The 20469-nt window shown below is 36.4% G+C and overlaps 1 pseudogene; it reads right to left on the reverse strand.

Moving 5' to 3' along the window:
* LOC148689598 (uncharacterized) overlaps positions 1 to 15158 on the reverse strand; it is a 33413-nt pseudogene extending 18255 nt beyond the window's left edge.
* Between the last annotated feature and the right edge of the window lie 5311 nt (positions 15159 to 20469).

The following is a 20469-nucleotide window of genomic DNA, read 5'->3' on the forward strand; positions in this document are numbered from 1 at the left end:
TAAAAACTATCTAATCTATAACCACTTTATAATACGGTCTAGTGCTATTCTTCTTCATTTGAAAGTGAGAGTTCTTAGGTTTGATTATTGCCAAAGACGAATTTGAACCACATTATTGGTAGCCCCTTGTGAGGTTAAGTCTACCCCCTTCTAGTAGTGTAGATAATATAAATTTTTTTTTTAAAAAAAAAATGTCTAATCTATATAATATTTCTCTATGTTACTCAATTATAGCGTTTCCTTTTAAATTTTGGCATTTTCAACCCACTTGATTGTTTGAACAGTATCAAATTGATTAATTATTTGGAATAATGTGTCTAATTAATATTAATAGTTTAATGTTTGGAAAACAATATTTAGTGTTTGCTGGAAAAATTTATAAGTTTAAATGAAATAAATTAGATTTTCAATATCATTCAGCTCAATTTTTTTTAGGAAAAATTAGTATCTGGTCCCTAGTTACTAAAGTTCATTAACTGAAACCTTATTAGTTTTCAGATTTTGATCCAAGTCCCTAGCATTAATGTAATAATGAATTTAAATGTTAGTTACATAATTTTTTAAAATAAAAATTAATAATTCATTTAGAATTTTAATACTCACACCTTTATTAAACTCCTAACTAATTTTCAATTCAAAACATTTCTAAAATAAATAAAAAAATTAGAATAACTTTGTACCTATTAGCTTTTTTTTTTTTTTTTTTTTTTTTAAATGTTTTCAAATTTTTAATCTTAAAATGTAATCATTGTTAAATATACCAATTTGTTACATGTAAAATGTACCTTTATATATATATATATATGTGACAGCCCGTCCTGATTTTTGTACCGTTAGTATGAAATGACGATTTTGCCCCTGGACGTATTTCGTGTTGTAGGGTGTGTTAGTGATACCAAACTGACACACCCCGAATCTGAAAGTGGAGCGTGCTAGCCGTCACGTGAGGGTGACATAGTCAAGTGCACAGTGCGGAAGCAAAAGAGTGAAAATACAAGGAAATAAAGTCAACAGGATAATTTACAATAAAAAGATCAGTGAGTGCTAGTGACAAACATGGAAGGAAAAAGGCAAAGTAGAAGTTCAATTATCCTAGGTGCAGTCTAGAATAAACAAACACTACACAAGTGATAACTAGAAAATCCTACACGGAGGGTGCTTTGTCAGAAATGCCTCGATGCCTCTGTCCTCACCTACGTCCTCGCTACCTAAAACCTGGATAGGCGCAAAATAGAAAACGTGAATGGGCAAAAATAAAGTTGTTTTTCAAACCATTTCAATATCAAGTAATAACCCCTCTCTGGAAAACCTGTATACTTTCCAAAAAATATTATACATACTCGTATATCAAATCATGCTAAAAACGATAAAGCTCAAATATGCCATGCCAGATATATGCTGTGTCAAAATATCCGATCAACAATATAAGCATCAAGCAGGTGAGATAATACAAATCATAATATGTTGATAATATCAACACGTCAGCGGAAGTCACCTAAAGTGACATGTATGGCTGAAACTATAGCTCCTTAACCACTATCCTGCACACGAGTTGGAACCACCTATAGTGGTCTGTACGATAGGCTGGGTGTAAATAAATACGCTCTAGTGCTACGATCACTTGAAGGCTGTGCGAAGTATCGGAAGTCACATACCAGTCGGAACCACCTAAAATGGTCTGTATGATAGGCTGGCACCTGCCTTGAATCCAAGGTGAGCGTACGGTGCGGGAAGTGAATGACCACACGAATGTTAGGCCCTACTCTGGCAGAGCGCAATCACCGAGGTGTAGGACTATAAGCTATATCTCAATCTCATCAACACCACATCTATCACTAACAATATACTCACCTGACTTACCTGAGCATCCGCGGCACCAAAGCATACATATATGCAACTACTAATGCATAAATAAATATGCAAACACTATGCATGACATTTAAAAAAACATATAAACATTTAATTGCATTTTCTGGAAAAATTCTCAAGTATATAGGTATATACGGAAAACCAAAAGCCCACTCACTAATACGTAGAAGGATCGTAAGCCCTGAGCCTCGCGTGGCTGCGCTCGTCCTCTGGATAGTCCTCACCTATATGCGAAACAACTATAAAAACGTCAATTTAACGCACATAACCAACCTTAGATAATAACTTCTCATACATTGCTCAAATGGGGTGTTTGAATATACCAACGTGCTCTACTCAACCTCACAAACATCCCCATATTTTAAAAATAATTTTCTGACCTCCCACGCGCTAGCCAAGGCATGGCCAGACGCGCCGACCAAGGCATGGCCAGATGCGCCGGCCATGCATGAGCAGGTGCCTGGCACGCCTGTGGAACCCTAAGGGCGTTAGGGTGTCACGCTCCACTTTCAGATTCGGGGTGTGTCATATATAATCTATTCAATTTTTTTCTATTGATTTGAGAATGTATCCATGTCAAGTTTAATTGAAGAAATTTAATAATGTCATTAAGCTTAATATCTTTATTTTTATTTTTATTTTTATTTGTGATTTTGAAGAATGTACCCATGTTTTGGTACAATAATGTTTTGGTTAATTTTGATGAATGTACCCATATTTATATATAATTTATATTTTAATATTTTTAATCCCATAAATCATGGTTTTTATTTAAAATCTCATTAATATAAACAACTATAAATTTTAATTTTTAATTTAAAAAATATAGTAACATACTTAGAAATAAATTATCACATTAATTTCAAGGACTTCGATCAGAAATTGAAAACCAACAAGGTTTAAGTAAAAAATATTCACAGCTAGGGACTGCATCCAAAGTCTCCCTTTTTTTTTTTTTTGTTGTCACACACATAAGAAAAGTTTCAGGTGAGTATTGAAAATATAATAAAATTAAATTAAAATGCTACAAAAAAAAAAAGTTATAAAAAATATGGCCATAAAACTCCAAACTGTTACAGTCTTAATTTAGTTAGGAATGTGATTGTGTAAATCATATTGAAATTCTATAGTATCTTTTTTATAGTGTCCTATTTCAGTTATATTACTTGAAAGACAATGATTCTTCCTTCCTTACAACTATAAATAAAGGCACAATTGGCCCACAACGGTATAAGATAATACATACCTCAAAAGGGCAAATTTGTTGGATCTAGCTCCCACTATTTTTCTTGAGATTTCAGGTTTTAGTCCAATTCAAGAACACAAGTACGATTTTACTAACCATCTCGTAAAGCTAGCTCTATTTTAGAGGTGGTTCGTCTCATGCGTTGAAATCCTGTATTTATCTCACAAACTAAGAATTTTCGCACAACCATATATCCATATATATATATATATATGTATGTATTATTTGGAGGCTGTTGTCTTCTTGTTTATCTTACTACTAAATGATTTGGATAAAATACAAAAAACTACCTCAACTATTGATGTTACGACACTTTCATTCCTCATATTTTAAAATTGACAATGTCATACCTTATCTTACAAATTTGTGCCAATGTTATACCTTCCGTTAGCTTGGCGTGAATTTCTCAGTTAAATGATGATGTGACTTGATCTGGGGCCCATTTTCTGTTAAAAACTACAAAAAACTCATTCAATATTTTTTAAATATTAAAATAATAAAGAAAAGTTATTAAGAAAAAGAAAAAAGAACCAACACTCATTTCGTCCCCTTCCCCTGCCCTCCTTCTCTTTCTTCTCCCTATCTTCATCTTCTTCTCCCTTGCAACCCAAAAAAAGGAACAGGAAAAAAAAAAAAAAAAAACCAATTTTTCTTCCCTGCTCCCCACCCCCCACCAACCCCTCTTCTCCCCGCACCCAACCTCCCTACCTTCGCACCCATCCTATTGAGGTGGAATCGGGAAAATGGGGGGAATGGGTGTAGAGGGAAGATGGTGGGTGTGGGGGTGGGACGGACGAACTGGGTTTTTTTTTTTTTGGGTTGCAGTTAGTGAGTGCGAGGGTGGGTGCGGGTTTAGGGAAGACGGGAGGGGGAAGAAAGGAAGGGGGGTCGGGGAACAACGCGAGTTGGGGGGGGGGGGGAAGATAAATTGGTTTTTTTCTTTTCTTTCTTCTTCTTTTTTCTGGTTTGCAGGAAGGGCGCTGGAAGGGGAAGAAGATGGAGATGTGGGAGAAGAGAGAGACGCCGGGGGGGGGGGGGTAGGGAAAGGGGACGTGAAGGTTTTTTTTTTTAATTTTTAATTTTAATTTTTTACACTTTCATACCTCAGGTTTGGGGTCTATTTCAATTCCTTACAACATCTTCAAAACATTTCACTTTCATATCTTAAGTACTATTTTATTTCAAAGTAATACCTCTGTTACATTTTCCATCCATTGATCCGTTAAGTGTTGACGTGGCTGCCACATATATGCCACGTGGCAAATTTTTTTTTTTTTAATTTTTCTAAAAAACCTAAATATTCTCAAAAAAAAAAAAAAACCTAGAAAACACAGAGCCCACCCCACCTTCCCCGCAACCCCTCCCCACCCCTCATCCCTCCCAAGCCGAGCCTTCCAACCACCTCCCTCATCTCCAACCCCTTCTCTCTTCTCACCCTCGTCTCCCTCATCTCCAACCCATCTTTTGCCCCCCCGCCCCCCCCCCCCCCCCGCCCCCCCCCGGCGACTCACCTCCCTCTCCTGCACCCCACCCTCCCACCCTTTCCCTAGAACCCATCTTCCCCCCTTCGAATCATTAGCAGAAAACACAAAAGAAAACCGAATAGCTTGAACAATCTTATTCCTTTCACAAAAGCCAGCAATCTCCAAACAAATTCATAAGATTAAGAACCCAAAGGCAAAACCAAAGCAAAAATCATGTTTAGAAAGCAATTGAAAAGAATCCCAGAAAGCCCCCAAAAGCAAAATCCGAAGTAGCATACCAAAAAGTCAACACAAATCCTTCACAGAAAGCAACCAGAGGCTTCGACACCGCAAGGGGCGGGGGTGTTTGACGGGATCTGGGGAGGAGGGTGTGCGGGATCTAGGTTTTCTATATATTATTATTATTATTTATTTTATTTTATTTTATTTTTTTCGGTTGAAGGTTTATGTATGGGGTTGTTTCGGTTAGGGGGGAGGGGGGGTGGGGTGATGGGATCTAGTTTTCTAAATTTTTTTAGGTTTATTAAAAAAATTAAAAAATTATTTTTTTTTTGCCACGTGGCAGACATTTAGCAGCCATGTGGCAGCCACGTCAGCACTTAACGGATCAATGGATGAAAAATGTAACGGAGGTATTATTTTGAAATAACATAGTACTTAAGGTATGGAAGTGAAATGTTTTAAAGATGTTGTAAGGAATTGAAATAAGCCTCAAACCTAAGGTATGAAAATGTAATTTACCTAATATTTTATTAATTTTTTAATAGAAAATGGGTCCGGATCAAGCCATGTCAGCATTTAACTGAGAAATAAATGGCCAAGCTAACGGAAGGTATAACATTGGTACAAATTCTAAAGATGAGGTATGACATTGTCAATTTTACAAGATGAGGTATGAAAGTGTTATGACACCAATAGTTAAGGTAATTTTTTGTACTTTATCCAAATGATTTCTATTATGACACACATTATTGAAAGATGCTCACTTCTGTCTACCTTTTTTTATTGTTTGATGACAAATTTAATAGAAGAAAAATGTCTTTTCTTAAAAAAAAAAAAAAATCTAGCCAACAAGTATTAAGCAAAAAGCATCCTGCTTTCGTGAAGCATTATTTATTCCTATACTAAATAATAAAATCATTTCTTTAGTGAAAATTGAGTAAAGTGGTGTAGTTCCAAATTTAGTCGGCCTTATTCAATAATTAATTTCAAAGTATTGGAACTTTGGATTGGAAAGCTTTCAATCATACAAAGCATCAAATCTAAACAAAATTTGCTTACTCAATTAGAGACAAGGGAGTCTAAAATCAATTGTTGTCTGTGAAAATGTCACAGCTAGGTAGATCTGTAGATCTCTTTCTCTTTATCATGCATAGGTCTTATGCTTACACAAGCACACACAATCAAACATATACACATACAGAGACACATTGACATGAGAATCTTTGTACACATACGTATATAAATCTCTCCCCCTCTTCGTGGAAAGGAAAGTACAATTAAATAGAAAAAGTCTCCATCTCCATCATTTCATGCATGCACTAACAATCTTTTCCCAAATAGATTGAAAATTAGAATAATAAATGAAAGTAGGCAGTTTATAAATCTATGTAGAAAATCGAGCAACCTTAGTTTTACGCATCAATTATTGAAATTATTTGATTAAATATCAGTGTCATTTCTTATGAGATGGTTGACAATGAGAGTTTTTTTAATCATATACATCACCGCTCATAGATAACCAATAGTTTTTTCTTTTTAAGAGAGAAATTTTAGAAAGTAGAAGAGTGTCTTTATTTGGAACTGTTGTGTATAGAGCATAGACTATAATCAATTAGTTTTCTTTAATTAGGTTGTAAACACAGAAGTCCCTCCAACGAATGAAATAATAACACACGTACAAAAAAAAAAAAAAAAGATTTGTATTAAAGAGAGTATAGGTTACAATTTGGGTGTAAAAATTTGATCATCTGATTCAATTTCCAATGATATGTGTGTGGTTGATCCAAAAGTTGTAGAGACTTGACCTTAGTCGCCAAACGCCGAAAGAGTTTGACTTGTGATGTTGGAGGAACTGGCATGTGTCAGTGGTGCTTGGTGGTTTTCACAAGAGTGGTGAAGAACTTTTTGGTTTCTCCAAAGATTTGGACTTGCTTCGTTTCTCTCAAGTCACAAAATTTGATTCAAGGGGCAATTAACGCTTGATCTTCAATCGGGCTAGAAGTTTCTTCAAGGACTGCCGAGGCTTAATCTTGAATGAAACGGAACCATGAGCGGTTTCATGTGGTAGCCGGGTGGTCTTTGGCTTTAGTGTGGAGGAATCGACACTTGTTTGTTGCACTTGTTGATTCTCTTTGAGCTTGATGAAGAACACAAGAGTGTTTGTGTGTTTGAATTTGGGTTTGGTTGTGATTATGTCTAGAATTTGGTACTAGACTGGCTACGTACCCTTTGGGAGATCAAACCAATGCATTGCTAGTTTGGGCTTGGGTGCATCTTTGTGCTATTTGGGATTTGGAGCGGCTTTGTGTCATTTGAATAATTTAGTAGTTAACGGGAATTTGACCCATTAATTTGATGTGGTTTACATCCACAAAATTTGAAGTGGTTCACATCTAGGGGTGGTAGTTCTAACCTATAAACCCGATAACCATGATCACGGCCTGAATGGAATGGATTTGGATATATTTTAGATATGGGGAAAAACCGTGAATATTATTCAGTTATGGGTTTGGATATAGTTATAGGGGTTCCCAATCCGTATCCTACCCAAATAAGCAATAGTTACATTGTTTCTTGCAAAAATTAAGCAATAGTTACATTATTTTCATAAAAATTAAACTGTAACATCCCACATCGTCCAGGGGAGTGGATCCTGTAAGCTTTATATGTATATTCCCATCTCTACCTAGCACGAGGCCTTTTAGGAGCTCACTGGCTTTGGGTTTCATCAGAACTCCGAAGTTAAGTGAGTAGCGCGCGAGAACAATCCCATGATGGGTGACCCACTGGGAAGTTATCGTGTGAGTTCCCATAAACAAAACTGTGAGGGCATGGTCGGGGCCCAAAGCGGACAATATCGTGCTATGGTGGAGTCGAGCCTGAGCAGGGATGTGACAATTTGGTATCAGAGGCAATCCCGGCCAGAGGTGTGCTGACGAGGACGTCAGGCCCCGAAGGGGGGTGGATTGTAACATCCCACATCGCCCAGGGGAGTGGATCATGTAGGCCTTATAAATATATTCCCATCTCTACCTAGTACGAGGCCTTTTGGGAGCTCATTGGCTTCGAGTTTCATCGGAATTCCGAAGTTAAGTGAGTAGCACGCGAGAGCAATCCCATGATGGCTGACCCACTGGGAAGTTCTTGTGTGAGTTCCCAGAAACAAAACCATGAGGGCGTGGTCAAGGCCCATAGCGAACAATATCGTGCTACGGTGGAGTCGAGCTCGAGATGTGGTGGGGGCCTGAGCGGGGATGTGACATAAACAATATGTAAATTATTTTTTTCAAGTAAAATTAAACAATAGGTAGATTATTTTCATAAAAATTGATTAATATTTACTTTATTTTTTGGAAAAAAAACAACTAGTAGATACATTGTTTCTTGTAAAAATTAAACAATAACTACATTATTTTTATAAAAAACTAACAATAAGTAAATTATTTTCGTAAAATTAAATAATAAGTGTCATATCTCGGCCCTGGGCGGATCACTTCCAGGGCCCGCTCCACCACCATAGCACGATATTGTCCGCTTTGGGCTTACCATTCCTGGTATGCCCGGGGTGGATCACTTCCTGGGCCCACCGTAGCACGATATTGTCCGCTTTGGGCTTACCATTCCCTCACGGTTTTGTTTTTGGGAACTCACGAGCAACTTTCCAATGGGTCACCAATCCTGGAAGTGCTTAAGCCCCCTTCTTGCTTAACTTCGGAGTTCCTACGGAACCCGAAGCCAGTGAGTTCCCAAAAGGCATCGTGCTAGGTAGAGATGGGAATATACATATAAGGCTCACTCCCCTGGGCTATGTGAGATGTTACAATAAGTACATTATTTTCTTAAAAATTTAAATGTGCTGAAATTATAGCATTAATGCTCTTACATTTTGGCCACAAAATATATATCATGACATTAATTCTAAGGAAAACTAATGAAAAAGGCTTGAAAACTTTGAGTTTTAACGATAAGGACAAAATAAAGGGTAAAGTGAATAGTACCATGATTGACTTTTTAGTGTAAAAATGTGGTTTTTCGTTAAAGTGAACAATACCGTGGACTTTTCATTAAAACTCCCATTAATTTTATTTGTTATTAATATGCATTGAATTTTATAACATTAATTGTCGTGATGATATATATATATATGTATGTATGTATGTATGTATGTATGTATATAATGAGGGGTATTTGTCACATCCCGGCCCGGGGCGGAACACTTCCCGGGCCCGCTCCACCACCTAGCACGATATTGTCCGCTTTGGGCTTACCATTCCCTCACGGTTTTGTTTTTGGGAACTCACAAGCAACTTCCCAGTGGGTCACCCATCATGGGATTGCTCTAGCCCCCTTCTCGCTTAACTTTGGAGTTCCAACGGAACCCGAAGCCAGTGAGCTCCCAAAAGGCCTCGTGCTAGGTAGAGATGGGAATATACATTTAAGGATCACTTCCCTGGGCGATGTGGGATGTCACAATCCACCCCCCTTAGGGGCCCGACGTCCTCGTCGGCACACCACGGCCAGGGTTAGGCTCTGATACCAAATTGTCACATCCCGACCCGGGGCGGATCACTTCCCGAGCCCGCTCCACCACCGTAGCACGATATTGTCCGCTTTGGGCTTACCATTCCCTCACGGTTTTGTTTTTTGGGAACTCACAAGCAACTTCCCAGTGGGTCACCCATCATGGGATTGCTCTAGCCCCCTTCTCGCTTAACTTCGGAGTTCCTACGGAACCCGAAGCCAGTGAGCTCCCAAAAGGCCTCGTGCTAGGTAGAGATGGGAATATACATTTAAGGATCACTCCCCTGGGCGATGTGGGATGTCACAGTATTTTAGCCTTCCACAAATTTTAAAATGTGTGAAATCAGACTTAATTAATGATTTTACTTATGTGGAGTCTAGTTTGTGGGTTTTATTATGAGAAAAAAACTATGTTAGGTTTTAAGAAAAGAAAATACATTTTTAGGGGATAAAGTTATTTTCCTTTTATTTAATTTTATATTTTAAATTGTAAAAACAGAAACTTTAAAAATCATCGTGCAACGTATTTAGAAAAATAAATAAATAAAAATTATTTTTTAAAACCTTTGCATGACGAAATTCAAAATATTTCGTTGCCTAAACCTAATTTATTTTCCTTTTATTTAATTTTATATTTTAAATTGTAAACAAAAATTCTTTCATACTTTTTTATTGTTGTTAAATCTTAGCACGGCCAATATGAGTATTTTGTCATCTAAATCCTATTTATTTTATTTTATATTGTTAAACTAAATTATTTCTTTATTTTTTTATTATTTTCTTTGCGTGACGAACCCTATTTATTGTGTTTATTTATATTTTCAATTGCAAATTAAAATTATTATTATTTTTTTTTTAAACTTTGTGACATGAATATTAATATTTAGTGTCACATGCCGGCCCGGGGCGGATCACTTCCCGGGCCCGCTCCACCACCGTAGCACGATATTGTCCGCTTTGGGCCCCGACCACGGCCTCACGGTTTTGTTTTTGGGAACTCACGAGCAACTTCCCAGTGGGTCACCCATCATGGGATTGCTCTAGCCCCCTTCTCACTTAACTTCGGAGTTCCTACAGAACCCAAAGCCAGTGAGCTCCCAAAAAGCCTCGTGCTAGGTAGGGATGAGAATATACATATAAGGATCACTCTCCTGGGCGATGTGGGATGTCACATTTAGTCATCCAAAATCCTTAAATTTGGGCGAGTGCCGAAAATGGGATGTGGAAAATTTATTATACTTTGCGGGACCAATTCTTCGTCGTGCAAAACCCTAAAAATTTGGGTGGGCACCAAAAATGTGAAGAAGGAATTAATTTTTTTTTTTTTTTAAGACTTTGTGCAACCAAGTTGTACAATTTTTAAAACCAAATTAACTCCATAATTTTCTTAATGTCTCTCTCAATTCTCTTACCTCTCCTCTCTCTTTCCCCTCCTCAAATCTGACCCTCACACTCACACTCAACCTCTCATCTCTCTCTCTCTCTCTCTCTCTCTCTCTCTCTCTCTCTCTTGCACCTCTCTTCTCTCTCCCTATCTCTCACTCACTCTCAATCTTCCCAAAATGTATTTTCTCCCTAAATTTTAATTTTCTTCATTAATATCTGTGTTTTGGAGTTGATTTTGGGTTTGAGGTTGGGTATAGGCTGAGGGATAGAGTTTAGGATCAGATTTGGGGTAAGTCGATTTTAGGGGAGGTTGTGTCATTTTTTGATATTGTTTTTTGGTTATTTTTGACTTTTTTTTTTTTTTTTTTGCAGGGAATCGTCGAGACTTTAACGTGGAAGTTGAGGAGTTGAAGATCAAGATACTATCAGACCATATCTTCCGCCACCACTGCCACAATAGACTTGTATTAGGATTTTATCATTATACTTTGTTAATTTATATATACATTTTTATTATAATGTATATTATGGATGATTTGATCACTATTTTTCACTTGTAATTTTATTTTGAATATGTCAATTCAACTTAAAGTAATTAAAAAAATAAAATAAACCCACACACTTAAATTAAATAAAAAAGTAAAAATTTTAAAAAATTGCACTACCAAATATTTTGTCGCGCAAAAAATTAATATAATTAAATTAAAATAAGAGAAATAATAAAACAAAAAGTAAAAACCTTGCTCGAAAAAATATTTCGTTGCGTAAACATTTAATTTTGTCGCGCAAGATACTAAATTAATTTAATTAAATAAAAAATAAAAAACCAAAAACTTTGTGCAACGAAATATTTTGTCGCACAAAGTACCTTTGTACGATGAAGAATAATTTTTGTCATGCAAACCCTATCTTCACGAGCTTTGCGCAACAAACCCACGCGCGACAAAAATTTCATCGCGAAAGGTTTTGAGTGACGAAATCATACTGCGCGACAAATCTTATTTCGTCGCACAAAGTGTTTTTTTGTAGTAGTGTACATATATACATGTACACACGTACAAAAAAAAATAGATAATTTGAAATGAGAACCTCCTTCAACACTTATTGTTGAGCAATGGCGGAGCCAAAAATTATTCGGTGGGTGGGCTAAGCTAAAATTATTACTACGAAGATAAGAAGATAATCCAATGATGAATATGCATTGGCTAAGGCATGCCCAGTAAACACTCTAGTAAGAAACACAAGAACAAGAACAATAGCAACAACAAAAACCCAAACAACAACAAGCGTATAAAAACTCAAACTTAAGCATATGAAAACACAAAAAGAATTCAGATGTAAGAGGGACTACATGCAGCGTATTGCTTAACGCAGATGAGGGAATTGAAAATCTGGGTCAATACCTGTTGGTTGGCTAGGAATTGAAAATGTATACCAAAATATCTTCAAACTGCAAACAAGAAACAACAAAAATGAAATTCTTATACCCTAAAATTCAGCCCATTTCGTAATAATTTATCCCAAATAAAAACCCTGATTCAATCCCCATTTCAAAATTAAAACCCTAAATCCCATTCACAAATTTTTAAACCCTGAAATCCATCACATGCCTTAGTAATTTATCCCAAATTAAAACCCTAAATTCTAAAATTCATCTCAATTCACAATCAAAATCCTTAATTTCACAATTTCATAATTTGTAATTAGACTTACCTTTAATGAGAGAGACAAGCATGACGAAGGGGTGGTGGCTGCCCGTCGTTTAGAACGAGAGGGAGAGAGATCTGGATTCAAAACAGAGGTTTGAGTTCAAAATATAAAAGATGATGAGGAAGGCTATGGTACAGAGACGGAGAGAGGGCGAGATGATGAGGAAGGGTGAAAGACCCAGTGATGTAGATTTAAAAAAAAAGGCTACGGGAGTCCATGTATAAGAAAGGGTGAAATGATGAGGAAGGCTATAGGAATTTGGGTATAAGAAAGGGCGCATGTCCAAACTTGGAAAGTTCAAAAAAACCGCCTTATTTTTACAATTGCACGCCAAAATTGTAACAAATTGTGTGACGTAGGTATTCAAGTTCATGTCACGCAAATTGTTTTTGCGTGATGACTACATTAAGGCGTCGCGCAAGGTTTTTTTTTTATTTTTTTTTTTAAATTATTTTAAATACTGATAAAATGACTTTATTCCTTTCAAAATCAATTTTTTTTACATAAAATCCACAATAATATATTTTTCTAACAAAAACTCGACCCGAACTACAATAATAAATTTAAAGCTACTTAATAAATATATATATCATTCAATTTCTTAAGTGTTATACATACAAAATAAATAAATTTAAATATACTTAATAAATATATATACCATTGAACTTGATGGGATATGGATTGTACGAAACTAATTTGAACAATCGAACCGTCAAACTTGTTTGTATATGATGCTTAATTAAGTACCTTTCTATTGGATACATCCATCGACAATTGACTGGTCCGGTAAGCAATGCCTCATCTGGCAAATGAATCATCACGTGAATCATACTTGTAAAGAAAGCTGGAGGAAATATCTGTTCGAACTTGCATAAGACGTTCACAATGTCGTCTTGCAATTGCTTAATATCCGACTTCCGCAAACACCTTGCAGTTAATTGTGAAAAAAATCTCGACAACAACACTATTGGTTTCACCACATCAAGAGGCAATAAGTGTCGAATACCAACCGGTAGAAGGCGTTGGAGTATCACATGACAGTCATGACTCTTCATGTTTGAAAATTTACTCCCTCTTACGTTCACGCAACGCGAGATATTGGAAGCATACCCATTTGGAAACTTTACAGAAGAAATAAAGTTGAAAAACTCTTTCTTCCCATTCGGCTTAACTGTAAAAAAAGGATGGCCTTTCTTCAATGTACCACCAACTTTCTTCATCCACAAGGATGACCTAATGCCCATTCGTTCCAAATCAAGGTGAGCTTGGACCGTGTCCTTCGTTTTTCCTTCAATGTCTAGAATTGTCCCGACCAAAGTATCAAACACATTTTTCTCAATATGCATAACATCGAGGTTGTGTCTCAATTTTAACTTTGACCAGTACGGGAGCTTAAATAACATACTCTTGTGCGTCCAGTTTAGATGTGTAGTTGGTCTAGGCTTACTGACCCCTTTGCCAAAATGACCAAATTCCAAATGGTTTAACTGATCCAAAATCTCATCTCCGGACCATTCTCTTGGTCTTGGCTGAGTCTCTTTTGTGCCGTGGAAGGCTTTATCATTCTGACGCCACTCGTTGTCCCAAGAGAGCCATCTACGATGACCAAGATAACAAACTTTTCTCGCATGCCAAGACGATGTTACATTCTCCTTGCATATTGGACATGCCAAATAACCCTTAGTCATCCACCCTGAAACCATTGCATACGCGGGAAAATCGTTTACTGTCCACATCACTGCTGCTCGCATGGTGAACATCTGCCCAGTAGACTTATCGTATGTACGAACACCGTTTTCCCATAAATCTTTTAGCTCATCAACCAATGGTCGCAAATAAACATCAATGGAATTTCTTGGATCTTCGGTAATTAATAGAGTCAACATCATGTATTCTTTTTTCATGCACTTTCAAGGTGGCAGATTATAAGGAAACATAACGACCGGCCAAGTGCTGTGAATTTGGTTTAGAACCCCGAACGGATTAAATCCGTCGGTGGCAAGTCCCAATCTTATGTTTCGCGGGTCAGCTGCAAAATCAGGGTACATCCGATCGAATTCTTTCCATGCCTCTCTATCTGCAGGATGCCTCATCACATCGTCATTTACCCGTCTTTCTTTATGTCATCTCATATCGGTTGCAGTATGCATCGACATGTACAATCGCTGCAACCTAGGCTTTAATGGAAGATAACGCATTACTTTTTGTGGAATCTTGGTCTTTCTATTCTGTGATGTCATTTTAAACCTCGGCTCATTGCATACAGGGCATTTATCCAACTGTATGTTCTCCTTATAGAACAATATACAATTATTTACACATGCGTGAATTTTTTCATACCCCAATCCAAGACCCTTCAACACTTTTTGGGCACTTTTATGATCTTCAGGTAAACAATTGTCCTTTGGAAGCATCCTCTTGATAACTCCCAAAAAGTAATCAAAACACTTGTTTGACAAACGAAACTTGATCTTGCCATGCATCAACTCCACAATTGCCGTGAGCACCGAAAAGTTCTCGCAACCCGGATATAATTCTTGCTTGGCATTTTTCAATAGTTTTTCATAGTTTTTGAATGCCTCACTGTCCATAGTTGGATGACCGTCATCTGCCCCTTCCTCATTGGTGGTGGTCAAGGCGTATGGATAAACGTCATTTAGAATATCCATAACTTGTTCATTAGGATCCACATTAGATTTAACAGTCTCCACTCGTGTCATGTATGAAGACGAAGCTTGGTCTAATCATTCTCCATGATGATACCAAGTAGTATAGGTCTCCATCATCCCATTTCTTATTAAATGAAATCGAACATTTTCGAATGTCTCCCTCATTGAGTTGTTACACCTCCTACACGGACATCGGATATGAGTTGAACCTACGTTGTGTCTAGTTGCGAAATCAACGAACTCTTCTATTCCATCCAAGTACTCAACAACACATCTATTATGATTCTGTATCCACTGTTTGTCCATTTTGTCTGCAATCCTAATAAAAGAACAAGAATTACAACAACTTCAACTATTGTCTTGTCACCTTATTCCTTCGGTAAGGGCCCTATCCCATTCAGGAATGCATAATTATGTGCCGTAATTTATGATTCCAATGGATGAAATTTCGACGCGTGCAAATTTCGGCAGCATTTCCTTACAGTTCTTCAAGTGAACGTCATAGATACATAATATCTACCGTGTACTCGAAGAACATCAGAAAATGTTACCAAAATTTCCACTATCGAAACCTAATCCATGAACCGCAAACTACAACACATAACTATGCATTCCCAAACTGTCCAAAAGATGGGACAATTTAAGAATTAATTGGACCACAGTCATGCTTTCGCATCCATGCACGAAATCCAACTAATTCTCAAACGGGAAACTAAGTTTATCTTCAAAAAAGTATACAAAGTTAAGTAGTATTAACTTCGTACAACACAAAACAATTTTGTACGTGATGTACAAAAATTAATAAAGTTTATTTTAACAAAGAAAATACCTTCAATTTCGTTCTTCAATGATATTCGTATACAAAAATCCTGTACAAAACAAATTTAGTTATTTTAGTTTGAATTCTCAATTCAAAGTTACATATACAAAATCAAATCGCTTATTGAATAGTGATAGATCGAGGAAGAGAGAGGAAATGGAGAAGAAGAGAGATGAAAATTTATTGTGTGTATGTGGTGGGGGAGCTAGAATTCAGCTGGGTAGACTACATAATCGTTACTAATTTCAGATGGCCAAGAAAAGGGGTAAATATTGTATATGATTAGTGCGTCGTTCTGCTTTCTTTGTCATGGAAATTGTTTGCTTCTGAATGATTAACGAAGTTGGACAATGCAAAATTACAATTATTAGATGCTAATTGAAGTATTTGTATGCGGGTGCGCGCGCACGTGTGGGGTTCAGCTGAAGGGGGTATGGACTATGTTGTATGTTCATGGTGAGTAGGCTAGATAGCAAAGCATATAACTCAGACTTTTCGACTGCCAAGAAGATAAGCTGAATATTGTGTAGGATAAAATGGTTATTTGGTTCATTTATAGTGGAGTTTGTATACTTAAATTACAGTTCTCATATGTCAATTGAAATGTTTCTACAAATGTTATCTAATTTTTTAGACGGTATAGTTGTTTTGACCAGATAGAACTCAAGTAAAAAATCAGGGACTGGTTAATACAAGCTGAAATCATAAGTATATCGACCAAAAGTTTGTCTATTTCTTGAGTGATGGTTATAATACATATTTTGCGAAATTTCATGTGTTAATATATGCTTTATGTATCATTTTCCCGTGTTAATATATGCTTTATGTATCATTTTCCCATGTTGATTTTCGCGTTATCAGTGCTTCCCAAAATTGCTTCATATGACAATTTACTTGTACTTGTTTCCTTAGGCCAGAGACAAGATATGCAGGGCAATTCATTATGGTTCTAAATTCTTGAGTAATGGAGAACCTGGAACAACCCAAAACGTGGACAAATCCACTAGAATGTAGGGCAATACATTATACCTTTAAAATTGAAATTGCCTACTTCAATGAATTGACATCCTTTCAACTTGGTAAGCAAACATTTGATGAACATGAAATCAAATTAAACACCTAAAAATTATAAACACAGCATCAAAATTCAAAATTTGGTGGAGGAATAAAACAACTCTTCAGATGAACATGCTAAGGTGATGCTTTTTCATCGATTAGTTATCTGACAGTACAAGATTTTCCATCCTCTCACTTGAAAATTTCAGTACCTGATTGAAGATCCAACATTTGTGCCAAGACAAAGGAAATATTGATGCCAGCTACAGCAAAGGGATATTCCTACTCAGCTCTAGTTCCATCTTGCTTGTGCAACAATCTCTGGAATGATTCCTGCAAGAGGATGAAATCAGAAACTTATTAACCCCTTCTTGACTCCTACAGAAACATAGAACAAAGTAAATACTTAATTACAATAATACTTTGAGAAGAAAATAATACTTTCACACCCATACCCATTAAAGCAGTGAAAGGAAATGTTTGTATGCATTCGCAAATCCAAACAAAATTAACACCAGTGCCTCTGTAATGTATGCAATAAGCTAGGTACAAGGTTTGAAACAGGTCTAAAAGTCGTCCACTTTGCGTGACGAACGTGACGTCACGCAAAATAGTTTTGCGCGACGAATAAGACATTCATCACGCAAAGGTAGTTTGAGCGACACAATTGTGCGTCCCGCAAGATTTTGGCGCCAAACCAAGGATAATTACCGCTTTTTTCCCAACATCACGTGACGAAGGTCTATGTACGTCGCGTAAAACTTTGCGCGATGAAGCATAATGTCGCGCAAAACAGTTTTGTGCGACGGAGGTGTTTCTTCGTCGCGCAAAAATGTTTTTGCGTGACGCATGCACACATCTGTCGCGCAAAATAGTTTTGCGCGACGTTATGCTTCGTCGCGCAAAGTTCCGTCACGCAAAGAAATTTTGCGTGACGCTTTGTTGCTTCCGTCGCGCAAACAAACTTTGCGCGACAAAATTTGCTTCGTTGGGCAAGTTTCCGTCACGCAAAACAGATTTTGTACTAGTGTATGTTGCCTACATAAAGTTATATAATAGTAAAAACTTGAATGTAGTAATTTGAAGCAAGAATTTTATGCTATGTTTTCTAGGTTTCTAGCCTTCAAAGCTTTCAAGTGAATAAAATAAGGAACCATTTGTGGTATGAAAGTTTTAATTTATTACTATTAAATATAATATTGGTTAAAGTGGTGAGTTTATTTAACATCTATTAGCTCTTATTATTCTTAAAAACAGGCTTACTAATAAAAAATTTCATTTCTTATATGAAATATGACAATTAAAAATCATAAACCAACCTAAAAATTAATATTTTTAAGCTTGAAGAACCAAACTCTCCCTATGCTAGGGGAGCCTTGTACATGGCTCCGCCCTTGGTTGAGCGTGAATCTTATATCGGGGAAGAAGGAACCTTGTATGTGCTTATAAGTAAATGAATTATTCCTCATATTAGGAAGTTTTACAGTGAAACCTTAATTTTCTTAACTTATCATTATTTTCATTGGTCAAACAACATTAATTAAAATAAGATTACCTCTTTTGTACTAAATTACAAAGGAGCGGGTTTTTCTAATACAATGGAGCTTTTTCAACTACTTTTACCACTTTCCGTTTATCCTCGACAAATTGGAGTGTGAATAATAATAGTTACCTAAATTTTTACTAAAAATTGTATGAGATGGACGAGGTGAATGTGAGGTAGTATTACCGTGTGTTTAACTTTGAACCTTTACTAATCTTTCCCTTAAAGGATCCACTCTCAATCAATTATTTTTGGTGACCGTCGCGTATAACGAGCCGACCTTGCCATGTTTGTAACACGAGATCTTCACATGCATGCAAAATGAGTATATGCATGTGGTGCTGCACTCACGAGCACATGTCCGTGCATGATATTTATGTTCATCTCTCATGAGACATTAGGCATGGCTAAGATAGGATTGGAATACATGACTCATATGGCATCATAATTAAAAAATCACGGTTACTATTGTGTCTCAATGACAGCCACGAAAATTAATGAATTAATTAATTAAAAAAAAAAGGAACAAAAAGAGAAATAAGAGCTTTTTCAACTTGTTGTCCATGAAAAAGAAAGTATAAACTATAAACCAAGGGACAAGAGAGATTTTAAACTAAAGAACAAAAAAACCCATTAAGCTTTTGCTTTGAAATACACTCCAAATATGTTCGTTAGTGTTAGTATTAGGAGCCCATGGGGTCATATGGGACAAACAAACTACAAATCTAATCACAAAAATCTAAAGAGACTTTACTTTTCTTGGAAATGACCGATATACAAGTGAAAGCATTGGAGCACTACTTTTGTTGGGTAATCGCCTTTTGGTTCTGTTAAATGATGTTTTAACACTTATTTTATTGTTTTTAAGAAAAAAATAGACATATTATTTAATTTAGACAATAAGAAACGCGAGATTTTCTTATGGGGCCAAATTAGATAGTGAGTACACAGAGTACTCACTAGGGAGTACCTAAGTATTATCTGATATCCATTTTGTTAGAGAAAAAAGAAACATAACATGTGTTACAAAATCTTATTATGATCGAAATTTGAACTTGATGGTAGCTTCTCATGGGTCGTAAAAGTCCGTAGCCAATATTTTTCTCTTCCATATGTTCCGCAAACCATGTACACTACTACGTTTCCTTACACAGTTATATGGACGCCTTAAGAGAACTCTAAAACAGAACCTGTTGGGACGGGTCCATAGACTTGAGAGAAATTATATGGGTGTTGTTCTGTAGTGAATAGAGATTAGGACCAAGATTGAGGGGAGGAGGTGTGTTGATTAAGATGTTTTTCTACTTGAGGACAAGCAAGGGCACATGGAGAGTCGAAGTGTCCCCTCTTCTCATCAAAACTCCTTTCGTTTGAGAGGGTTAAAAATGCCTTTCAATTCCCTTGTTCTAAGGACAACTTGGTCCTTTTCAATTTTGTTCTTTCCCCCGTCCAATGGACATACCATCTCCCTTACTTTTTTGTCCCCTTCCTCACTACTCAGCTCAACATGCAACCTTTGAAACAAATTAAACGATCACCCTCTTCAACATACTGCAATCACACACTAGGATTTTTATATAAACCGTTAATATAACTCATGTGACTAAGTAAAATATCTCTTTTACTCTCTTTCTCAACTGGGACATATTACTTTATTGAAGGAAAAAGATTAACATCAAAGTTTGAAAGAGAAATTGAAAAGAAAACACAAACTAATAACATTCCGTATAACAGTGCATGAACTGACACCATAAATTAATTAATTACGTACTAAAGAGATAGATGAATTTTTTACCAAAAAAGAGAGATATGAACTAATTAAGACAGTGCATGAACTTCTTTAATTTTCCAGAAACGTATACTGATCAATAGCTTTGTCAGTACAAGGGCATATATGAAACACCACCATCCAAATGCACAGTAACCCACCAAACTAGTTATAT

The sequence above is a fragment of the Pyrus communis genome, chromosome 17 (genome assembly GCF_041283825.1).
Source record: "Pyrus communis isolate YQ-2024b chromosome 17, ASM4128382v1, whole genome shotgun sequence".
Lineage (NCBI taxonomy): Eukaryota > Viridiplantae > Streptophyta > Magnoliopsida > Rosales > Rosaceae > Pyrus > Pyrus communis.